Source organism: Myotis brandtii, unplaced genomic scaffold (assembly GCF_000412655.1).
Source record: "Myotis brandtii unplaced genomic scaffold, ASM41265v1 scaffold216, whole genome shotgun sequence".
Taxonomy (NCBI): domain Eukaryota; kingdom Metazoa; phylum Chordata; class Mammalia; order Chiroptera; family Vespertilionidae; genus Myotis; species Myotis brandtii.
Genome location: NW_005358092.1, coordinates 26,766 through 41,855, shown reverse-complemented (window position 1 = coordinate 41,855; position 15,090 = coordinate 26,766). Strand labels below are relative to the sequence as shown.

Here is a 15,090-nt window from a genome sequence, read left to right as displayed (position 1 = left end):
GAGGCCTCGCGGCTCCGCTGATCCTGGTGCTGGGAGGCATATTACCCTTTTACTATATAGGATAGAGGCCTGGTGCATGGGTGGGGGCCAGCTGGTTTGCCCTGAAGGGTGTCCAGGATTAGGGTGGGGGTCCCGCTTGAGTGCCTGTTCCAGCCTGGGTGAGGGGCTGATGGCTGTTTGCAGTTGGCCACACCCTCTTCAGGGTGGGGGTCCCCACTGGGGTGCCTGGCCAGTCTGGGTGAGGGGCTGAGGGCTGCTTTCAGGTTGGCGGTTGTTGACTGAAGCTCCCAACCGCTCCTTTTTTTTCTCTTTTTTTTATTTTATTCTGGGCCAGCTTTAGCTCTGGCTCTAGCTCTGAGGCTTCGTATCTGGTTTGTTTGCCGTTCTATAATCGAAACAATGTATAACTTCAGCTCTGAGATCCTGGCAGGCTGAAAGCTGGTTTCTGGGGTTTTGTTTAGCTTCTTATTTGCAACATAGTACATAGTTGCTTAGAGTTGCAACTCAGAGGCCGGCAAGTCAGGTGGGGAACGTTGTAGTCTGCAGTCACTGGAGCAAGCAAGCCTCATGTTCGCTTCCAGCTGCCTGGCTGCTGGCCGCCATCTTGGCTGACAGTTAATTTGCATAAGGATATGCTGATTAGTCAATGGGAAGGGTAGCGGTCGTACGCTAATTACCATGTTTCTCTTTTATTAGTGTAGATTAACTTTGCATACTTTGTGCATCTCAAAGGATAGTAATCAGTCTCGTGTTGTCACTTTGTTCCACATGCAGATTTTAAGTCTTGTGTATTGCAGCTGGAACTAGTCTTCTCTTGTGGCTCTTTGCCTGTGTCTTTCTTGCTGGAGAGCATTTTCCAACTTGGAGCCTGGTGACTTTCTGTAAATAGCTTCACTTTTGTCTGGTCCATGATTGAATCGCTCATGCACAGGAAGACAGTAAATGTCTGGTTGGATTGATGAGTGGTTGTATCTGGGCCAATAGATTCTCTGGCCAGGGACTGTTTTACCCAGAGGTACTGGCCATCCATGCATCTCTGCAAAGTGGTATTATATCAGGAAGTGATTGTTCTTCATATTTTCTGAGCAGTTATTGTTCATTAAGCAAAGGGAAAGAAAATAGTGTTTTAACCCTGGCTGGGTGGCTCTGTTGATTGGAGCGTTGTCCTATACACTAAAAGGTTGTGGGTTTGATTCCCAGTTAGGGCACAGGTTGCAGGTTTGATCCACATTCCAGGCGTGTACTGGAGGCAGTGGATCAATGTCTCTCAGGTCGATGTTTCTCTCTCTCTCTCTTCCTCTTTCTCTAAAAATCAATAAAAACAACAACCATATCCTCGTGTGAGGATTAAAAAAGGAAAGAAAATAGTGTTTTATGACCCTTATATTTATGTCTGTGATAAATTATTTTTTTAAATATATTTTTATTGATTCCAGAGAGGAGAAGAGAGGGAGAGAGATACAGAAACATCAATGACGAGAGAGAATCATCGATTGACTGCCTCCTATACACCCCACACGACTGTGGTTCTGGGTGATGTCCGTTCCGTCTTTTAGTTGTATTTTTGAAGTGGTTGTTTGCGGCAGCAGTCTTCGGTGTTTACCTATGCCGCCATCTTGGTCTCTCCGTGATAAGTTATTTTAAATTAGAGGCCTGATGCATGAAATTCGTGCAAGGGGCTCAGCCCCCGCAGCCCTCGCAGCCCAAGCTTTGTCCGGAAGGTCATCCAGACGGTTTTTCTGCTGTTGGGTCTAATTAGCATATTAGCTCTTTATTATATAGGATGAACAAATTATTCAAAACTGGGAGACGTTTTCTTCACCTACGCTCTCATAGTATGGTTAATGTGTTTTCTCAGTTCTTAACTGAATGGGTATCAGCTGAGATTGATGCACTTGGGTGTTCCGTGGGTGTCAGCTGGCTAACATTATTTTTGTTTGACTTATAGCAATGTCTTTTCTGCTACTTGTTTTAGATCTCTTGTGTTTGTTTACTCTGTCCCACCAGCTAAAGCTCTCTGGGACCAAGACCTTGTCTTATTACTTAACATTGTTTTTGCCTCACCTTCTACATAAGAGCTCACTTATAGGTTAAGTTGAATAGTGGGGCCAGTAAGAGTGTTCTTCAGGCTCTGATATAAAAGATGTGGGACTGTTCTAGCAATAGGAATTGAAGCTCAGATAACCACCAGCCTGAGAGGCCAAGGAGGGAAGCACAAAGATTGCTGTTTTATCATGGGGTTAGATATATACTTCTTGCTAAAAACATTCATATTATATGTTCTGATGGGATATGTTTCTCTGAAGCTAATAGAGCTTCAGGTTCTAAAGTGTCTAATAATCTTGTAAACAGAGCTTCATATGTGAATAAGTAAGAACATGAATGCATGATCTCATGGTTAGAGAGGAACTTAGAATTTGAGTCTGGTTAAGGAGGTAGCACTGGAAAATCAGGGGATAAACAGATATCTGAAACATGTGTGAATGTTGTAATATGCTAGCCTCTTATTTATAAAAACTGGAATTCAGAAGCTTAAGAGAGACAGGCAAGGACCAAAATAGTAAACAAATCTTAACATAATCAGATTAGGAGGATATTGCCAGATTAACAATGAGTCATTTAGGCACAACCTGTTCTCAGATTAAGCGTTTTCATAGCACAGAATTTTTTTATTTCATATTGACTTTGTTGTGGATAACTAAGATTAAAGGGCATATTACTAGGGAAAACTTTATTATCATTGACCTTTTAAAATGCTCTATCGAGTAAAAGAAGATATATCATGAGGTATATTCAGTCATTTCTCTCAACAGAGGACACAGGCATGTAAACAGAATATAAACTGAACTGCTTAGGAGGTGAATGGTCTGTAGTTCATTTGAAATTACCTGAACTCATCATAAAGCTCTCTAGTCCTCCCCTCCCTCCCTCCCTCCCTGAAGTAGACATATTTTACTAGACAGTTATTTATCCTGGCTTGATTATTGTTGGTTTGTGATTATTCCTTAAGTTATAACTTGCCATGGTTTCCAGATAGAGTTTTTCTTTTCTTATATACTAACATGAGGAATTTTAATTTAGTAGTAATGTTTTAAGAATTAGAGTGAGATCTGGAGACAACATGAGTACATTTTGGTGCCACCGTATTGAAGACCTTATTTGAAACTTAAATGAGCAAGGATAGGTACCTGTATGATGGGATTTTAAAGGGAGGAGTCCTTAAAGATCAACCAGTTTGTTCCTTTCTTCATTACCTATTCATTTTTCCCCCAACAAATATTTGAGTGTCTCTATGCTCTTCATCTTGGTATTCTTTTCTCAGATATTGGTAATAACCCCTTCAACTCATTATCTCAAGCCTGACACCTTAAGAGCTGCACTGTCCAATACAATAGCTGCTAGCCACAGATTGCTATTTAAATTAACATTAATTAAAATGAAATAAAAAATTCAGTTTCTTAGTCACCCCAACCGCATTTCAAGTGCCCTGTGTGGCTGGAGGCTGTCATGTTGGACACTGTCCATCTGTAAAGGGGAGGTCAGCCAGACTGTGCTGCCTTAGTGTTCCTTAACTCCACCCTGACACATCTCAGCATCCCATCCACTTCATCATCCAACAGATATATCAAGTTCTTCCCTTTAAGAAATTATCCCGTCTTATTATTTTTTTAAATATATTTTTATTGATTTCAGAGAGGAAGGGAGAGGGAGAGAGAAATGGAAACATCAATGATGAGAATCATTGATTGGCTGCCTCCTGCACGCCCCCTACTGGGCATCGAGCCTGCAACCCTGGCATGTGCCCTTGACCGGAATCGAACCTGGGGCCCTTCAGTCTGCAGGCTGACGCTCTATCCACTGAGCCAAACGGGCTAGGGCCTGTCTTATTTTAGGTCTTCATCTTCTGTCATCTGAATTAAGGCTCCAGTGTTACCAGGACTCCGAATCCTTCCTTGCCACACCTGTCTCCAGTGGCAGCTGGGCCTTCCTCTCGCTCTTGATACCATGTATATACCTTTACCACATTGAATACTAATCCCTTGTTTGTATGACTTTTCTTCTGGAGGACCAAGAGGTTCTTTTGGGTGCAGGACTGGACTTTGATTTTGCAGGGTAGGGCCACACACAATAATGCCTGACACATTTCCACAATAAAATAAGTGTTTGTCAAGCAGAGAGAGCAGTGAAAGTGGGTGGACGAAGGAGGCTGAACTAGGTTGTATTCTGAAGTCAAGAGACAATTTGGATGTGTGGAAACTAGAATAAAAGAGGGCATTCTTATGGGGGAGCATCATGGATGCAAGCCCATGGGTAGGAAATTACATGACAACTCTGCTCCTAGACTATAGCCGCAGAGGAGCATTTTCAGCACCACTCAGAGCTTAACCATGGGGACATAAACAGAATTTGAATTCTGGCATTGCAAATAAATGTGTTCCCCTGTGCTTGCTACATGACACCTCTTTGTAGAGGTGCTGGGTTTCACACTTACTAAACTTAATCTGTAATTTCAGAGGAGCTAAAGGAAAGTTTGCCCCATAAAATTAGGCAACATACTCAGAAAATCTGGTTAATTCTTTTAAGACCTTTATGGTTATAGCTTATAACTATAAACTACATAAATATAGGCTTATGAATTATGTTAGACATGTTAGCAGTAGAGTAGGAAAGAAAAATTCATGTGTGCATGCCCAAAAGGAGCCCATCTAACACAGTAACTAAAATGAGTGACTGGCTACAGACCTGTCTTAAGCCAACCCCTTCCAAGCTGTGTGTTATCCTGGGTAAGTCACCTTCCGGTCTTCAATTTCCTTGCTTTTACATGGAGATATTACGTGCCCTATGAAGATTAAGTTAAATATAAAATATATGTCACATTGGCACTGTGCTTAGTCCTGAGTAAAGCATTCACCAAGTGATAATAACAAAATAATAGTTACATAGCCTTTTACAAAATTGGGAAACTCATAGTTGTGTTACCCAAAGGAAGAGTTAATACATGTTGCTTAACATAAATGGTTATCCAGAAAACACAGTCATCTAGATATAATCACCTCTAAAGTGAAGTGAATAGTGTTGGTTACTTTCATAATCATGCAAATAAGATGATCCAGGAGAAGTAAAATTTGGCCTGGATAATCTAAAATCCAGGGACAGTTCTCTGTATTTGGAAATAAAGTGATCACTTATGCAAATTACTTAGGAAAAACCCACATTTTTTCTTCTACTTTGTATAATTAAGAGCGTGCCCTACAGCTGTTCCTAAGGAAAGGGAAGAAAATTAGGTACTGCTTTTAATTTTAAATAAACAAACTAATAGGACGTGTATAAATTAGTGTCATTGAATGATCTTTCTATTTTTGCCATAGTTTCAAAAAGATGTTGACAGTCTTGACTGTGTAGGTTCTCATTATGTAAAGGCCTACATACAATTCATGCATGTCCAGATAGTTCTCTTTAGTAGACTGAAAGCTGCTTTTCTTTCCTGTGGAAATTGCACACCTTTTCCTTCCTCTGCTGGGGCTGGAGGGAAGCCAGCCCAGTCCCTGGTGCCTTCGGTTGGCCCGAGGGAACCCAGCCCGGGTCCTGGGTGCCTGCTGGCTGGCAGCTGGAGGAGGGAAGCAGCCAGGGTCCTGGGTGTCTCCCGGCGGGCGGAGGAGAGAAGCCCGGGTCCTGGTGCCGGCTGGAAGCCGGAGCCAGCAGCCGGGGGGAAGGAAGGCCTACTCTTGCACGAATTTTCGTGCATCGGGCCTTTAGTTATATTATAATTAGTTACATTCATGATACTGAGTTGTTTCATGAACATGCATTTCCTTATTTGTTTTTTTGTTTGCAGTGTTTAAAGGGGAGCTGACTTACACAAGGTGCTTGGTAAAGTTTTGCTGAATGAATAAATGCTTAGTCATTAAATTTTTCTTGTATGTACTCTTTTAACCACAGCTCTCCTTAGGGAAGAAATCATATTGTATTTTTTTGGTACTTCACAGCCCCAGCACATGGTAAACAATATCAGATTGCTCTATAAGTTCCCTGTTAATGTCAGTTATCCTGGAAACACTTTATAGGGTCAATTCAGCAGGTATTCAATCTTTGTTACTATTTTATCTCCATATTATATACTATTAAAATATGTATATAGTGATTGTCAAGATTTTTATTGAATTTAAATTTTTTGTGTGTGAAATTAATGCAAATGTTCATATCTGATAGAATTCTTGTGTGAAGTATCAGTATTATATTCTTTTTGAGCAATAACAAAACCTAAAATACATGGGTTGTTGTTGGGTAAGTGAAATGAGCATTTCAGTTGAATAAACTGACAATATGCTTGGCTTTTTATTTTTCTGCCCTTTGGCTATTATTTACTCTAATTCTTTGAAGTTAATTTTAGAGCTTACTCTAGGGCAGGGAGTTGGAATTATACAGGAATTCACATACCTTATTAGCTGCTTGTTTTAATTTAAAAACTACTTCCGGGATTAGAGCTCCCTTGATGAAATTGTTGAAATGTGAAATTTGAATTTAAGACTTTTTTGAAGATTTGAATGCATTTTGCTTGCCAGTATTTAATTTTGTTTTCTTTTTAGTTTTAATTTTGATTGCTGTTACTACTGAAACCTGGGCCAAAGTGGTGATGCTGCCTGAGGGAAATTTCTGCAACTCCTAAGTCAACACTTACACGGTAAGAGTGTATGACTTTTACCCTTAAAAGCCATTTAATTTATGTAATGTTATAGTTTAGAATTTTAATTTGAAACAAAACAGGATAAATATTTTAATACATCAAAATACTGATATTAATGTATTTTAATATATAAATTTTAAGAATAATAGATCTTTATATCCTAATCAACAGTAAGAATTTGAAAGAAAATCCTATATAATAGAGGTAATATGCAGATTAACCCTCACATCCTCACAAGATGGCTTCCTACGACCAGGCCAGCAGGGGTGTTAGTGAGGGACGACCAAATGACTGAACAGCAGGCTGTGTGGAGTGACCACGCTGGTGGGGGGGCTGTGAGGGGCGACCAGGCTGGCAGAGGGGGCAGTTGGGGTGACCAGGCTGGTAGGGGGAGCAGTAATGGGTGACCAGGCCAGCAAGAGATGCAGTTAGGAGCCACCAGGCAGGCAGGGAGGGGGCAGTTGGGGGCAACCTGGCCAGCAGCAGGGCACGGTTAGGGGTGACCAGGCCAACTAGGAATCAGCGGTCCAAGATTGTGAGAGGGATGTCCGACTGGCAGTTTAGGCCCGATCCCCGGGATTGGGCCTAAACCGGCAGTCGGACATCTCCTAAGGGGTCCTGGATTGGAGAGGGTGCAAGCTGGGCTGAGGGGACCCTCCCCCCTCGTGCATGAATTTCATGCACTGGGCCTCTAGTTTTATATAGTCATCATATTAATTTTTATGTGAACAACAAATATGGCTATATATTTTGCCTGTTTACTTTTTATGTCCTGAGGTTTAACCAGTTCTTTATTATCTGAACTTTGTTAATAATGAATGGGTATGAGAAGTCAAGATGATAAAACTTAAGCCTAGTCAGTTTTTTCTGTCGCTTACTCTGAACTAAAATGATGGTGATTCCAACAGTGGATAATAAGGTTTTGAATTACTTAAAGATTTAAATGGTCTATATTGCTCTATCTTTGAAGGGTAATTTAAGAGTAATGAGACATAGCAGACAAATAAAACAAGTTCTTTCTCTGAGGTCCACTTTCCTCATGTATAAAATGCCATTATTTGTCTTGCATGTTTTATAGAGTTGTAAAAACCAAATGAGATGATGTATGTGGAATTGTTCTTTTTCCCCTTTATTTTAAAGGGTAGAAGGAGAATAACAAAAAGGTTTTTTTGGTTTTGAGATGAGTATTGAGAGAGAACATTTTTTTTTAATCCAGTGTGCCAATGTATCCTTTAGAGGAAAGGATGCTGGAACACTTGATCTCTAATCCTATCTCACCTTAGCCTTGGGAATATCATTACATTAATTTACTGTTGGAAAAGTGAATTTAATTCCCATAATTTTACTTTGCAGATAATTTTTTTAGGAATATGTCTGTATTCTTTGACTACAATGGAATTAAATAAGAAATCAGTACTAGATAACTGGGAAATCTCCAGATATTTTGAAATTAAATATAACATTCTGAAAACCCATGGGTCAAAGCGGAAGTCTCAAGGGAAATTAGAAAATATTTTGAATTGAATGAAAATGAAAAACAACATACCAAAATTCATGGGATATACCTAAAACAGTACTTCAAGGGGGAAATTTACAGTGTTAAAGGCTTATATTAGAAACTAAGTTTTTAAAAAAAATATATTTTTATTGATTTCAGAGAGGAAGGGACAGGAAGAGAAAGATGGAAACATCAATGATGAGAGAGAATCATTGATTGGCTGCCTCCCGGCAAGCCCCACACTGGGATCGAGCCTGCAATCCAGGCCTGACTGGGAATCCAACCATGACCTCCTGGTTCATAGGTCAGCACTCAACCACTGAGCCATGCCAGCTGGGCAGAAACAGTTTTAAAAGAATAATCTAAACTTTCACCTGAAGAAAGTAGAAGACACTAAGCAAAATAAGCCTGTCAGAGAAAGACAAGTATCACATGATCGCACTCATATGTGGAATCTAATGAACAAAATAAAACTAATGAACAAAATAGGGGGCTGGAGAGGTTGGGTGGGGGGAGATTAACCAAAGAATTTATGTGCATATATGCATAACCCATGGACACAGACAATAGATTGGTAAAGGCTTGGGGGTAGGATAGGAAGAGGGTGTTGGAGGGGGTTAATGGGGAAAAAAGGGAACTTCTGTAATACTCTCAACAATAAAGATAAATTAAAAAAAAAAAGAAAGTAGAAGACAGCCCTGGCCCATGTGGCTCAGTTGGTAAAGCATCATTCCATGTCCATGCACTGAGAGGTTGCCAGTTTGATTCCAAGTCAGGACACATGCCTGTGTTTTGGGTTTGACCCCAAGTAGGGGGCATGTGGGAGGCAGCTAACCGATGTTTCTCACATTGATGTTTCTCTCTCTCCCTTCCTCTCTTTCTAAAAATCAATAACATATTTTAGAAAAAGAAATTGGAAGGCATTCAAACAGACAAAGGGATACTCAACAGACATATAAAGAAAAAGACTATCTGAAACAACATCAAGATATCCTCTTAATCCTAGGAGGGCAAACAAAATTATTTGTTAAATTCATTGTAACTATTATTTGGCTTTGGATGAGTTTAGATTGTTTTGTTTCCTTGCTGTCTGTATCTTAGAATGCATTGGCATGTTTTATCTATAATAATAAAAGTGTAATATGCTACTTAGACGAGGAGGCCGAGGCAGAGGTGGCAGAGGCCCCGGCCCCTGCAGTGGCGGGGGCCCAGGCAGCTGCTGTGGCAGCAGGGACCAAGCCCCTTGCCTGAATTTCTTGCATCGGGCCTCTAGTATAATAATACTAGAGACCTGGTGCACAGATTCATGCACTATGAAAGGCAATTAATTAGAAGAAATATTTTAGAGGCTAGGGAGGGACCGCTGGAGGGCTTCAGGGTGTGTTCAGCCCATCTTGCCCAGTCCCAATTGGGGCCGTCTCGCCCAGCACCCATCAGAGCCATTCGGGGCTGGCTGGCTGGAGAGGGACCACTGGAGTGCTCCAGAGCATGTCTGGCCGGTCTCACCCAATCGGCCAGACCCCAGCAGCAAGCTAACTTAACGATTGGAGCGTCTGCGCTCTGGTGGTCAGTGCATGTCATAGTGACTGGTCGAGAGGTCAACCGAACAGTTGACTGATCAGTCGGACACTTGGCATATTAGGCTTTTATATAATAACTAGAGGCCTGATGCATGATATTTGTGCAAGGGGCTTGGCCCCCGCTGCCGCGACAGCTGCCTTTGCCCCCACTGCCGCAGTGGCCAGCTCTGCTTTGGCCCCTGCGGCTTTGTCCGGAAGGTCATCCAGAAGGATGTCTGGTCTAATTAGCATATTATACTTTTATTATTATAGATACTAGAAGCCCAGTGCACAAAATTCATGCATGGGTAGGTCCCTAGGGCTGGCTGGCGATCAGGACTGATCAGGGCCTTCCTTTGTTCCGTGCTGCCCCCTGGTGGTCAGCACATGTCATAGCAAGCAATCGAACTCCCAGTCTCTCGGTCGAATTGCCGTGGGGACACTTTGCATATTAGCCTTTTTTATATATATATACATAGATAGATAGATAGATAGATAGATAGATAGATAGATAAGTCATATATTATGCTTATTGGTTTCTGCTAAATAATTTTCAAATACTTTCTTATTTTTATGATGGTTAGCAGTGTAGAATTGAGGAAATCTCAAGTACTGGTTCCAATTGCCTGGGATAGTTATTTGACAAGACAGTGTCTCTAGATGGTTTTACTAGAATAATTTCTAGGTCTCTTGACGTAGAACAGTTTTTCAACAGTTTTTTTGTAAGTAGAATGCTTAAAAATTTATACAAATATATAATTTAATACTTGTGTGCATTCCTACTTTAATTACATATTAGTGGTTTTATCAACTAGTGCTGTATGTTTGGTAGGGCAGAGTAGCATAGTAGAGGAAATGTAAGTTTAGCAATTAATAGAAAATTTTATGTTCAAATACTAAAAAATATAGTCTTAAGTTTTTGAGCAAAACCCACTTAAATCCTTGCTTCTCATTCCCATCATTTGTAAAAGGATAATAATCTTTTTTTTTTTAAATATATTTTATTGATTCCCCACAGAGAGGAAGGGAGAGGGATAGAGAGTTAAAAACATCGATGAGAGAGAAACACCGATCAGCTGCCTCCTGCACACTCCCCACCGGGGACGTGCCCGCAACCAAGGCACATGCCCCTGACCGGAATCGAACCTGGGACCCTTGAGTCCGCAGGCCGCTCTATCCACTGAGCCAAACCAGTTAGGGCGGATAATAATCTTTATTTACAGTTTCATTGAGAAGTAATTGATATACATCACTATATAAGTTTAAGGTGTACAGCATGATGGTGTAATGTACATATATTGTGAAATGATTATCATAATAGATTCAGTTAGTATTGATCTTCTCATATAGATATAATAAAAATAAAAAGAAGAAAAGAAAAAAGGAAATAAAATTCCTCCTTGTGATGTGAGCTCATAGGATTTACTCTCTTAAAATTTTCCTACATATCATACAGCAGTGTTAGCTATAGTCATGTTGTACATTACATCCCATACTTACTTATTTTATAAATGGAAGTTTGTACCTTTTGGAGGATAAAATCTTGATGAACTGCTGAAGATTTTTAAAAGTAATATTCAGAGTATCAAACAGACAAAGGATACTCAAATGATGCTGCTGATACAGGATCTTCATTGGAGAAACATTAAAAGACTGGCATCTGCTCTGGCCGGGTTGCTCTGTTAGTTGGAACATTGTCCCATACACCAAAAGGTTGCAGGTTCAATTCCCAGTCAGGGCACATACCTAGGTTGGGACATGTATCGGAGGTAACCAATCGATGTTCTCTCTCTCTCTCTTTCCCTCTCTCCCTCTCTCTCCTCTTTCCCCTTCTCTCTCTTCCCCCCTTCCTCTCTTTAAAACCAATAAGTATATCCTCAGGTGAGGATTAAAAAGGAAAAAAAAAATGGCATCTGAGCCCTAGCTGGTTTGGCTCAGTGGATAGAGCATCAGCCTGAGGACTGAAGAGTCCCAGGTTCCATTCCGGTCAAGGGCATATGCCTGGGTTTCGGGCTCGATCCCCAGCAGGGGGTGTGCAGGAGGCAGCCAATCAATGATTATCTCTCATCATTGATGTTTCTGTCTCTCTCTCCTTTAAAAAATAATAATAAAAAATGGCATTTGAGAAAACTGGTTTTGAATTGGATGGGAAGAATTATTCCAAATGCATTTTAAACAGAAATAACACAAAAAGTCCTAAAATTTGTAGGGAACCACAGAAGTCTCCAGATAGCCAAAGCACTCTTGAAAAAACACATACAAAAGAACTATATTACAAAACTATAGTAATCAAAACAGTATGGCATTGGCATAAAAATAGACACAGATCAATGGAACAGAATAGAGAGCCGAGAAATAAACCCATACTTTACGGTCAATTAATTTACAACCAAAGAGCCAAGAACACACAGTGGGGGAAAGGATAGTATCTGCAATAAATGGTGTTGGGAAAACTGGACAGCCTCATGCAAAACAGTGAAACTAGACTACTATCTTACACCATACACAAAAATTAATACAAAAGGATTAAAGACCTGAACCATAAAACTCCTAGAAGGAAACATAGGTGGTAAGCTTCTTGACATCAGTCTTGGAGATAAAATTTTGGGTCTGACTCCAAAGCAAAGGCAATAAAAGCAAAAATAAACAAGTGAGACTACATCAGATTGAAAGTTTTTGCACAGCAAAGGAAACCATCAACAAAATGAAAAGGCTACCTACTCAATGGGAGAAAATATTTTCAAATCATATATCTGATAAGGGGTTAATGTAAAAAAATATAAAGAACTCATACAAATCAATAGCAAAAAAACCCAAACAATCTTTCTAAAAAATGGGTAGAGGATCTGAGTAGACATTGTTTCCAAAGAAGACATACAGACAGATGGTCAACAGGTACATGAGGATGCTCAATATCACTAATCATCAGGGCAATGCACATCAAAACCATAATGAGGTATCAGCTCATACCTATTTAAATGGCTGCTGTCAAAAAGATATAAATTAACAAGTGTTGGTGAGGATGTGGAGAAAAGGGAACCTTGTGCACTCTTGGTGGGAGTGTAAAACAATGCAGCCACTATGGCAAACAATATGGAGGTTCCTCAAAAAATTAAAAAATAGCACTACTGTATGATCCAGTAATTCCACTTCTGGATATTTTTCTGAAGAAAATGAAAACACAAATTTGAAAAGATATTTGCACTCTCATGTTCATTGCAACGTTATTTTCAATACCCAAGATATGAAAACAACCTAACTGCTCATCATCGATGGAGGAGTGAATAAAGAAGGTGTGATATATATACAATGGAATATTATTTAGCCATAAAAAAAGAAGGAAATCTTGCCCTTTGGGGCAACGTGGATGGACTTGAGGGCATTATGCTAAGTGATAATGTAAGTAAGTCAGAAAAAGACAAATAAGGATTTTATTTAAAAGTGCAATTTAAAAACAATAATAGCAACAATGATAAAAACCAAGTTCATAGATACAAAGAATAGATTAGTGGTTGCCAGAGGTGGGAGAAATAGGTGAAGGCAGTCAGAATGTACAAATTTCAGTTATAACATAATTAAGTCCTGGAGATGTAATTTACAGCATGGTGACTATAGTTACTAATACTGTATTGCGTTTTTGAAAGTTGTTAAGAGAGTAGATCTTAAAATCCTCATCACAAGAAAAAAATTTTTTATAACCATATATGGTGATGGATGTTGTCTAGACTTATTGTGATTATCATTTTACAATACAGTTAACCCTTAAACAATATGGGTTTGAACTGTGCAGGTCCACTTACACGTAGAAACACACACACGTTCAAGGAGCAAATGTATTTTCCATCCACAGTTGAGAATCTGGGTATGCAGAGGGCCAACTTAAGTTAACTGTGGATTTTTGACTACGGGGTGTGTAGTTGGTGCCCCTACTCCTGTATTGTTCAAGGATCAACTGTATATACCGATACTGAATTATGTTGTATACCTGAGACTAATATGTCAGTTATACCTAAAAAACAAACAAACCCCAAAGACTTTGACATCTGAATGAACTGGTTTTGAATTTAAGTGTTTACACTTACTAATCATGTCATTTTAGATGAGTTACTTTTTGAGCCCTAATTTCTTTATCTGTTAAGTGGTGGCAATGCCAACATGTAAAGTTGTAGGTGGATGTAAATGACATAATATATAGAAAATGCTTATGTGTATAAAATGTTCTCATTTGTCATCTTTAACTGGTATACCAATATTAGCTTTATGATTTTGTTTCTTTGGTAATTTTCTATGAAGTTACCTAGTAACCCTGACTGATCCTCTTTGATGGTGATCATGTTTTATTGTGGGAATATGTTCAGAAGAATGGAACTCATAGGATGCCAGACTTGATTCGAGGTCAGGTACATAAGTTACAAATTTGAGATATTTCACTATCTGGTATTACTCTTCCTGCTTTCATGGCTCAAACAATTGGGAATTGTGAACTAAAATAGCCATTTAATTTATCTTAACTTCCAGGAACACATTTTCTAGTTGTCAGAAGTATTGCCATCAGGATGCTTTTTTGTTTATAAAAACACAGAAATTCAAGTTTAGTAGCGTGTATGTTAGAGAACAGTTGGCAGATCCCACAGCTTTACTGCTGTTTTGACTTGATCTTATTTTGTTTTGTTCATTCATATGAAATTGACAAAATTTGCCTATTTTTGACCAATAAAAGTGGTAATTTCACATGGTTTGACTTGCTATTTCAGGATATGGTAACGGTGGTTTCTTTACACACTGAACCAATCATTTAATTTTGTATCTTATACTTTGTTTAATTTAGGAACAAATTTATTTTTTATGCATTTTGGACTTTCCTTGTTAATTTGTTTGGTGAATGCCATTCTCAAATAATTGATACAGCCTGTCAGGGTGTGGCTCAGTGGTTGAGCATGGACCTGTGAACCTGAAGTTGACCTGTGAACCAGAAGTTGCGTTGATTCCTGGTCAGGGCACATGCCCAGGTTGTGGGCTTGCTTGATCCCTGGTGGGAGGTGTGCAGGAGATGGCTGATCAGTGATTCTCTCTCATCATTGATGTTTCTATCTCTCTCTCACTCTCCCTTCCTTTCTGAAATCAATAAAAATATGTTTAAAAAAGTAAAATAAAAAAGTAATTGATGCAAAAGAATAAGATAAAAAAAAATATGTCCTAATCTTTCTTAACAAAAAGAAAAGATGCTAGCTAGTTTTTTTTAAAGATTATAATTTATGGATAACTAGGTAATTAGAAACAAAAACTGGAGCTTTTTTAGAATGAAACCTTGATATCATAGGTCATAACAGGTATATTCTGAGTACCCT

General features: G+C 39.3%; 1 long non-coding RNA gene across 1 annotated transcript in view; it reads left to right on the top strand.

Annotated features, from left to right (window-relative positions):
• Positions 1 to 14,159, top strand: part of LOC106726037 — a 79,178-nt gene extending 65,019 nt beyond the window's left edge. The window contains exons 2-3 of the long non-coding RNA XR_001362050.1: positions 6,588 to 6,682; positions 14,036 to 14,159. This is a non-coding gene — a long non-coding RNA (uncharacterized LOC106726037). The remainder of the gene's footprint in view (positions 1 to 6,587; positions 6,683 to 14,035) is intronic.
• Positions 14,160 to 15,090: the final 931 nt, after the last annotated feature.